Source organism: Lactuca sativa, chromosome 8 (assembly GCF_002870075.4).
Source record: "Lactuca sativa cultivar Salinas chromosome 8, Lsat_Salinas_v11, whole genome shotgun sequence".
In the NCBI taxonomy this organism is placed as follows: Eukaryota; Viridiplantae; Streptophyta; class Magnoliopsida; order Asterales; family Asteraceae; genus Lactuca; species Lactuca sativa.
The window spans coordinates 231019863-231028952 of record NC_056630.2 but is presented as its reverse complement, the minus strand read 5'-3'; the positions used below and the strand labels follow the sequence as shown (position 1 = coordinate 231028952).

The 9090-nt window shown below is 39.0% G+C and overlaps 1 non-coding gene across 1 annotated transcript; it reads right to left on the bottom strand.

The window, feature by feature from the left end:
* Window positions 1-5638: 5638 nt before the first annotated feature.
* LOC111891807 (small nucleolar RNA R71) lies at window positions 5639-5745 on the bottom strand. Its single transcript, XR_002850328.1, has one exon. It is a non-coding gene; the product is annotated as a small nucleolar RNA R71 (small nucleolar RNA).
* Window positions 5746-9090: the final 3345 nt, after the last annotated feature.

Genomic DNA, 9090 nt, shown 5'->3' with positions numbered 1-9090 from the left:
TGAGCCCTTCCCCAAGCTTGTATGTGCAATATAATTCATAATAAGTTGAATGGCCTTTAGATCTAGGCATGATTGAGCTCCAGGAGCTCAGATCCGTTGCCTTTATGGACCCATGTTGCTTGTTCACCCTAGATCTACTCTTTTGGTGCATTTTGAACCCTAAAACTCTCATTGGTGAATATCTACACGTAAAGTTGGAAACTTTACGTGTTATTCATGCTCTAGGAACCCGAATCTGTGAATGGCATGGACTTGAATTGAGCAAAACAACGTATTTAGTGACAGCATGGCAACGACTCGGCGAGTCGTTCATCTGACTCGACGAGTCTGCTCGCGAGTCTCCGAGTTTGTCCCTTTTTTGTAGTATCGAGTGTGAGCAGTGCGTCGGGGTGCGACTCAGTGAGTTGGAAGCCGAACTCATGCATGAAGGAACTCGGCGAGTCATTGCCTTGACTCGGCGAGTTCAAGGCAATCTCCTTAGACCAAGAACAGACTCGACGAGTTGTTCATACGACTCCGCGAGTCACAGCATAAATTGTTCATCGGATGAAGATGAACTCGGCGAGTAGGATGAAGGACTTGGGCATCAGCTTAGAAGGAGAACTCGTCGAGTCAACGCCCGACTCGACGAGTAGAGACGGGTTGCAGAAGAATTGTTTGGACAAAGACTCGACTAGTTGGAGAGCCAACTCGGCGAGTCGGGTCAATCGAAAGTTGACTCTGGCCTTGACTATTAACTTGAACAAGGGTATAATGGTCAATTTTCCTGAGGGTCAGTTAACAGTGTTTGATTGAGTGTTTTGTGGGAATGATAGCCAGGGGATTTCCGGAGCAGCGGCATCAACAGCCAGTCAATTCCCACACAGCGCATCAGCTACTTTGAGCTGAGTTCTCCTCCCAGTAGGAACGGGTCTAAGGCACCAAGGCCGACCCGTGTAGACGAAATGTTAGCACGAGAGTGTGGTCCGAGCCCGTATCTCTTGGTTTAGTCGATTATGATATACGTGCCAGTATGCTAGAGTTGTTCGTACTTGTTGTCTGTGTGATACTTGTATGTTATGGGTTAGCGGTTGAGTGTGGGCAAGGCCCGTATATCTCCGAGGGTGGAGTGTGGGCTAGGCCCGTATCTCCCAGATAGTAGAGTGTGGGCGAGGCCCGTATCTCCCGGCTAGCGAAGTGTGGGCAGGGCCCGTATCTTCATGAGTGTGGGCGAGGCCCGTAACTGCTAGCTGAATGTGGTATGTTATATGCTTGTATGGTATGTGGTACTATGGGGGAACTCACTAAGCTTTGTGGTTACGTTTTTCAGTTGTTGTTTCAGGTACCTCTTCAGCCATGGGGAAGGAGCAGGTGCGGTAGCGGCTCATCACACACACTCCTTGTTTCCGCATTTATGAGTTTATCCTGGGATTGATACTCTGATATTTTGATTGTTTAACTATTATGGATTTCAAGTTTGGTTTTCGTTTTGAATGGTTTAATTAAGAAATGTTTTAATTGTGATGTTTTCTAAAGTAATGTTTTAAAAACGAAATTTTTGGACATGAAAATTGGGTCGTTACAACAAGGATCAAACGGCAAATAACTTAAATTAAACAATTAATCTAATTATTATCTAATTTGACTTAAAATCAATTTCTTACAAGATAAGTTACCCAATTAATACAAATAATCAAACTTTAATCAAATAAGGAAGTTATTATCTAATCAGTTGGTAATTATCTTTTGTTTAATCAAGGATACACTCAAAATATGATTAAAATTCGAATTTTAATGACCCGTAATAGTTACGCCAAGTATCTTTGTGTAAAACAACAAGAAATCCCGAAACTGACTCCTTCTGACGCTCGAACTCGCCGAGTTCCTCTATGGACTCGCCGAGTAGGAGCCAAATCGCCGAGTCCACATTAGAACTCGCTGAGTTCAACAGTCAGAAAGCCAAAATTTCGATTTTGCAACCAGAACGAACATGCAAGTCATCAATACAATAGAAACCAATCAAGGCTCTGGTACAACTGATGAGTTTTAGCCATAAGAACATCCTATGAGTTCATACAAACCCTAATGCTTGGATCTAGGTTTCTCTATTGTACATGCAATTCATCCAAGACTTTAAACCCTATATCTAGCATATGATAATCAATATTAACATAATAATGGGTTTAAGATGTTACCTTGATTGTTATTTAGCAATAACAATCTCAAATCCTCCTTGTAATGACTTTAGAAAGCTTAGAGTCACAATTGTCACTCCTCTAATGGTTCACAAACACCAAGAGCAAGAGGATGAAGAATAAGGAGAGTGGAGGCTGCCCAAAACGTGTGGAAACCCTAATCAACAAGTTCACCACGTTTTTGAGCCTTAAGGGTCCTTTAAATAGTGAGGCTATTAGGGTTATTTAACAAGGAAACCCTAATTTGGATGCTTAAGCCCTAAGCAACCCATGGACTCCTTCCTTAAAGGCCTAGGACGATGTCTAATGGGTTTCCCCATAGAATTCGTCCACCCCTTTAATATGGAGTCCATTAGCTCAATATTCAACTATCACCCAATTGACAGTTCTAGTCCCTTAAGTTCAATTAATGTCTTTTAGCCACAAAATTAATTCCTAATTAATTAATGACTAATATTAATTAAACAATATGATTTATCCTTGAATATATCATTCTCATAATATATTAATAAATCATAATTAATCCTTTCTCTCCATAATTCATCCTATCAAGTTGCTTTGGTGAAGGCAACCCAAAAGGACCATGCACCATCGAGTCAAGTACATACCAAAATAGTTATGGACTTAGACACTAATCCAACAATATTTGGAATAACTATCTGCACCATTTGTAAGTCCCCAAGTTTCTATCGTGATGATTTTTTGGTTGTAGATCTATTTTCTTACCATATTTTGTTCCATAAGAAATGTTTGGTTGGCTTAAAGTGATAAGGGTTGCAACTTTATGAATCGCATGAATCCCATGAACAATATATCATGTAGATCTAGACTTTGGTTGGGGTTCTCGACCATGCCTGAGTTTTTGATCACGTTTAGCTCATTTTGACCTAAAATGGATCCTAGACATGCATTGGACTTGCATGTATATAAAGCAACCACCTATATGCTAGATATGGTATTGGAAACTTTTCTGGAGTGGTTGGGTTAAAGACTTTTCAGATTAAGGGCTTAATCATTAGGTCGTTGTTGTATTTTGCCTTATTTGGACCTCGGGTTTGAGATCTTGATCTGTTTGGGTGTCTTAATGGATAAAGTTTGAAACTTTATCCATTTGGACCATAGAATGGACAAGATCGAAGCTTTAGAGCTCTTGGAATAGAAGAAAATGGATTAACCCATTAAGTTATTTGATATTGGCATATTTACTCATATAATTCATGCATTAACTTAATATTTATGTTTCATTTGTTTCAAATATTGAACAAAAGGTACTTAATTAGTTTAAAATTTCTTTGGCAGTAACAAAGACATGCTCAGAAGGAAAAAGGAAGCAGAATTGGAAAATGGAAGTTTGGATCTTGGATTTTGAAGAAAAAGAAGAAATTAAAGAAGAACACAGCGTGTTATCACTAAACACGGCGTGTTCGATTGGAAATTCACGATGGAATATTGTCTTGCTGTACACGCGTTTTTAATGGAGAACACGTCGTGTTGGGTCCTAAAACACGCCTTGTTGCACCGTTTTTCAGAATCTATATTTGGATCATTTCTTTTCAAAACTCTAACTGATGCTGGAGGTTTCTATCGATTTTTGCAGGCTAGAGACATCCCTAAGAAGCTGTGGATTACATAATTCGACTAGAAGCTTGTTTTTCAAGAGATCAAAGGAAATTCATCATTACTTTACTTAATTCCTTTGTTTACATCATGTTTGTAATATTGAATTTTGTTTTTATGATTGCATTTGTTGAAGTCATGGGCTAAAAACCTTGGTTTCATTTAGAGTAGAGGATCTTATGACTATGTGTTGATTTTATACTTTTGGATTATGTTGAATTGATTATTCATCATGCTATGTTTGTTAAGATAACCTTATGCGTTAAATGAGAATTATTTTTTGTTAATTACTAAGCTAATTGAGATTGTATGAAAATCTTCTTGATTGCTTGTATCTTATAGTTTTGTAACCATCAAAATTGTAAATCTAGTGTTGTGAACATAACGTAGGGTTATTAATAAAATAAGTAAATTGATGTATGAGCTATATATGATGATCAAACATAAATGAATTAATTTAACCAGCCAATTAAATTAATCACCATTACAAGTCTTGCATCTTTCGAACTTAATACTAGTAAGCTTTTTAGTTTAATCATCTGATCACTATTTGAATTGATTTGTTTGCTAAAGGATTAGTAATAGTGGACATGAACCTAATCACATTAGAAATCGGTAATTGATGACACATTAATCCATTGCACTTTCCACAAAATCAACCATAGGAGTAAGTGAATCATATCTAAACGGAAGTATCTTTATTATTCTTGATTCTGTCATCTTTTGTTCCTCAATTAGTCGTTAATTGTTTCTTTGTTAAGTGTTTAAGTGATTTTCTAACTTTCTAGTCTTGCAAAAGTAGGGAAAACCCCCTCTTTAATCATAGTTTAAATTAGTTAAAATTACTACTATTTTTAATTGTTTTTACCATTCCCTGTGTTCGATAGCTTACTTACCTGCTCTAAACTACTATTCAATTAGGTACAATGCCTATCGTGTGTTTGTTTTTGTCTAAGTTAGTTAGGATTAAAACTAGTATATTTCACACGTATCAAGGTTTTGGCACCGTTGCCGGGGAATGGTTCTAAAATAGTTAATTTGATTTGCTAATTATTATCGATCTTTTGTGTGAGATTTTTCAAATATAAAGTTACACGTTTTCTGTTTTAAGTTTTCTTATCTGTTTTTTCTGTTTTTGCACTAAACACGTCGTGGTCACTAATAACCACACAGTGTTTTGTGTGCTTCCAGTTTTCTTTTTTCTTCGTTTTTGTTCGTTTTACGCATAATTTTTTGTTTTGTTTCAGTTAGTTTATGACCGGGAGCTCCAAATATCATGTAGTACCACCATTGGAAGACCCGGAATCAACTTTTTGAAAAAAGAAGGACAAAGAAATCAGGGAATCAAGCAGTTTTGAAAGCCTCGAGAAAACTCAAGAAGAAAAGGCAGTGGATTACGAGCCCGAAACACCGAAATCTGAAGAGGAGAGTGAACTCGAATAAGAAGTAGAAACGGCGGACATTGCAGACATATCCATGGAGGAATACAAGAAGAGGAAGTGTGATGATACTGGACGAGGTCTTGTGCAAGCCACCATTCAAGAAACAAAAAAATTCAAGTTGAAGGGTCACATACTCGCCCAACTAAAGGACATTCCATTCTACGGGAAGGATCACGAAGATGCCATTAAGCATATTGACGAGGACAGCAACATAGCCGACTACTTCAAAAATTCAAATGTGCCACGTGAGACTGTGCTACTAAGGATGCTACTGGCTACATTCAAGGATGCCACAAAGGATTGGTTGAAGGGAACTCCCTCCAGGATTAATAACCACATGGCCAAAGATGCGTGAAGAGTTCATTCAGCAGTTCTACACCCCCCCCCCCCCCCCCGAAGGTCTCAAAGTTAAAGAAAGCAATTGCCAATTTTGAACAGAAAGGAGGTGAATGACTTTATGAGGCATGGAAGAGATATAAATGTTTGTTGAGAAATTGTCCCTAGAATGACCTCAACGTGCAACAGGATGTCTCCATTTTCTATGATGGGGTAAATGTGACAACCAGGCAGCTCCTTGAATCCCAATGATCAATCACGAAGAAAGCACCGACTGTGATAAAGGATTTGATTGAACAATTCTCTATACACTCAAGAAAATATCATAGTCCTCGAATGACACGACTCGAGGGATAGTGAATGCAGCTTCGAATGATATGGCAGTGGTAATGGCCAAGTTGGAGAGCATGGATCGTTGGATCACAAATATGGACCAATTCATCGATGCCATTCATGTGGGGTGTGATAACTGTAGCGGTCCACATCTAACAAAAGATTGTGACCTTGATGAGAATGGAAATCAGAAGGCCCAAGTGTGTTATTCAAACGGGGATAGATATGATGAAGATTGGAGGGAACCTAAAAAGGTATGTCTACCATATAAGGAATACAAGAAGGCCAAGGAGGAGAAGTTCAAACGAAAGGCAAGAGGGTGCTATCAAAAGGAAGAACCGGTGCCCGAAAAGAAGACGAATCTTGAAGCAATGCTAACCCATTTTGGAGCCGCTTTAGAAAAAAAGGCATGATGAAACCGATGCAGCAATGAGAGATTAACAAGCTATGGTGAGAGATCAACAAACCCTTATGAGGAATCACCAACCTTCAATCCTCAACATTGAGAAACAACTCAAGCAACTTGCTAAACAATTCAATGAATAGTCACCGGGTGGACATCCAAGCAACACCGGGCAAAATCCGATAGAGGTACACATCAATGTTGTGACAACAAGTAGTGGAAAATGGTCACGCCTTTGGCCCAAATCCCAAATGAAGATTGGAAAGTGGTGTAGGAAGTAGAAAAAGAAAACTGAGAATTACACTCTAAAGACAAAGCATGGTGTGTTGAGGATAAGAACATGGCGTGTTTATCGACTGAAGAAAATAAGAACCCTCCGGTAAAGCCATATCAACCTTCATTGCCATTCCCGAGCCGAGCTAGACAAGAAAAACAAAATGAAGACTAAAATAAGTTTTTCGAGCATATCAAGGTCCTCCAAATCAACATCCCATTCATTAAGGTAGTTGGATCAAATGCCAAAGTATGCTAAGCTCTTAAAGGATCTACTGACTAATAGAAAGAAGATGGAGGAGGCATCTAAGGTGCTTCTGAATGAGAATTTCTCAGTCGTGATGTTGAAAAAACTACCAAAGAATATGGGGTACCGAAGAAGTTTAAATTTTCCATGTCAATTCTAGAACATGCCTACGAGTTATGCATTGGCCGATTCGGGAGCTAGTGTAAATCTTATGCCCTACTCATTCTTCAAAAAGTTGAATCTTCCGAAACCGAGTCCCATCCGTATGGCGATTCATCTAGCAAACAAGACGGTGACATTTCCTAGAGGGATATACAAGGAACTTTTAGTGAAAATTGACAAATTCGTGTTTCCTGCAGATTTTATCGTGCTAGATATGGAAGAAGATCATCAAGTCCCAATAATTTTTGGAAGACCTTTCTAAGCACCGACCGAGCCCTAATGGATGTGAAAGAGTCTAAACTCACTCTCCAAGTAGGAGAGCCTTTCGTCACCTTTGGAGTAGACCGGTCAATGAAGCATTCACGATTTAGTGATGATATAGTTTTCTCGGTGGACACGTTTGAAGAGTTGTTGGAAAAACAATTGGCGAGATGGAAAGAAGACAAATCAGGGGATTCACACTCTTATCAGAAGGGGAATTTGATACTGAAAATGATCTAAAAGAGTTGGACAGGTTGCTTGAAGAAAGTGAATTTAAATATCTTACAAGGAATTTTGAAGAACAAACACGGCATGTTGAGGAGACCAACACGACATGTTCCCATCAAAACTCGCGATCTGACGAAGCAATCGATGGCAACATGACGTGCTTTGTTAATGTACACGCTGTGATCAGTGATCGGCATATGCAAATGGAACTTAAAACTTTATCGGAACACTCGGAATACTTTTTCTGGAAGAGGTTGAACAAAATATGGTTATTATTGCTTCTGACCTTACACCAACCAAAAAGGAAAGTTTCGTGAGGGTTTTAAAGAAAGGGAAGAATGTCGTTGCTTGGAAGATTACCGACATTAAGGACATTAGTCCTTCGTATTGCTCACACTAGATCAACCTAGAAGAAGGAGAATAATCGGTAGTACAACATCAGAGACGATTAAACCCAAACATGCAAGAGGTAGTGCAAAAGGAGGTCGTGAAGCTCTTGGATGCCGAAATCATCTACTTCATTTCTGATAACCAATGGGTGAGACCAATACAACGAGTCCCAAAGAAAGGAGAATTGACAGTCGTGACGAAGGTGAAGAAGGAGCTCATACCTACACGAACGGTAACCTCTTGGCGAGTGTGCATCGATCACCACAAGCTAAACGATCACACTTGCAAAGACCACTTCCGTCTCCCTTATATTGATCGAGTGCTTAAACGATTTTCTGATCATTGCTATTATTGTTTTTAGATAGATTTTCAGGTTACTTCCATATTCCCATTGACCCAAGAGATCAAGAGAAGACAACATTCACTTGTCTAAATGGAACTTTTGCATATCGACGCATCCCTTTTGGGTTATCTAATGTGCCGACCACTTTCCAATGATGCATGATGGCCATATTCCATGACATGGTGGAAAATTTTATGGAATTTTTTATGGATAAATATTTCAGTATTTGGTTCTTCTTTTGATGATTGTCTTACTAACCTTGCTTTGATGCGTTCTAGGTGTGAAAAGACCAATTTGGTCTTGAATTGGGAAAAATCCCATTTCATGGTGAAAGAGGGAATCATATTAGGTCATAAAGTTTCGAAATCAGGGATTGAGGCGGATCAAGCAAAGATCGACACCATTACCATGTTACCCCCACCAACTAATGTAATGGGCGTTAGGAGTATTTTAGGTCATGCAGGGGTTTACCGTCGTTTTATCAAATATTTTTTAAAGTTACGAGACCTTTGACTCAATTACTCTTAAAAGATGCCACCTTCGATTTTTTTAAGGAATTCTTAGAAGTTTTTGAAATTCTAAAAGAAAAATTGACTAATGTCGCAATCATTATAGCCCCGGATTGGAACTTTGTAACACCCCGACTCCCAGGTATAAGTTTTAAAGCCTTATATACATGTTCATGGACCTACTCGACGAGCTGGTTTCCCCAACTCGACATGTAGATGTGGGTTAGACCATGCAGATTATTGGACCTCCTCAACAACTCGGAGGACCCTGACTCGATGAGTAGGAGTTGGAAAATGAAAACCTAATTTCCAGGGTTCTACACCCTATTTAAAGGATCATTAGCCTCCACCAGCCTCCCTTACCATCCCCCC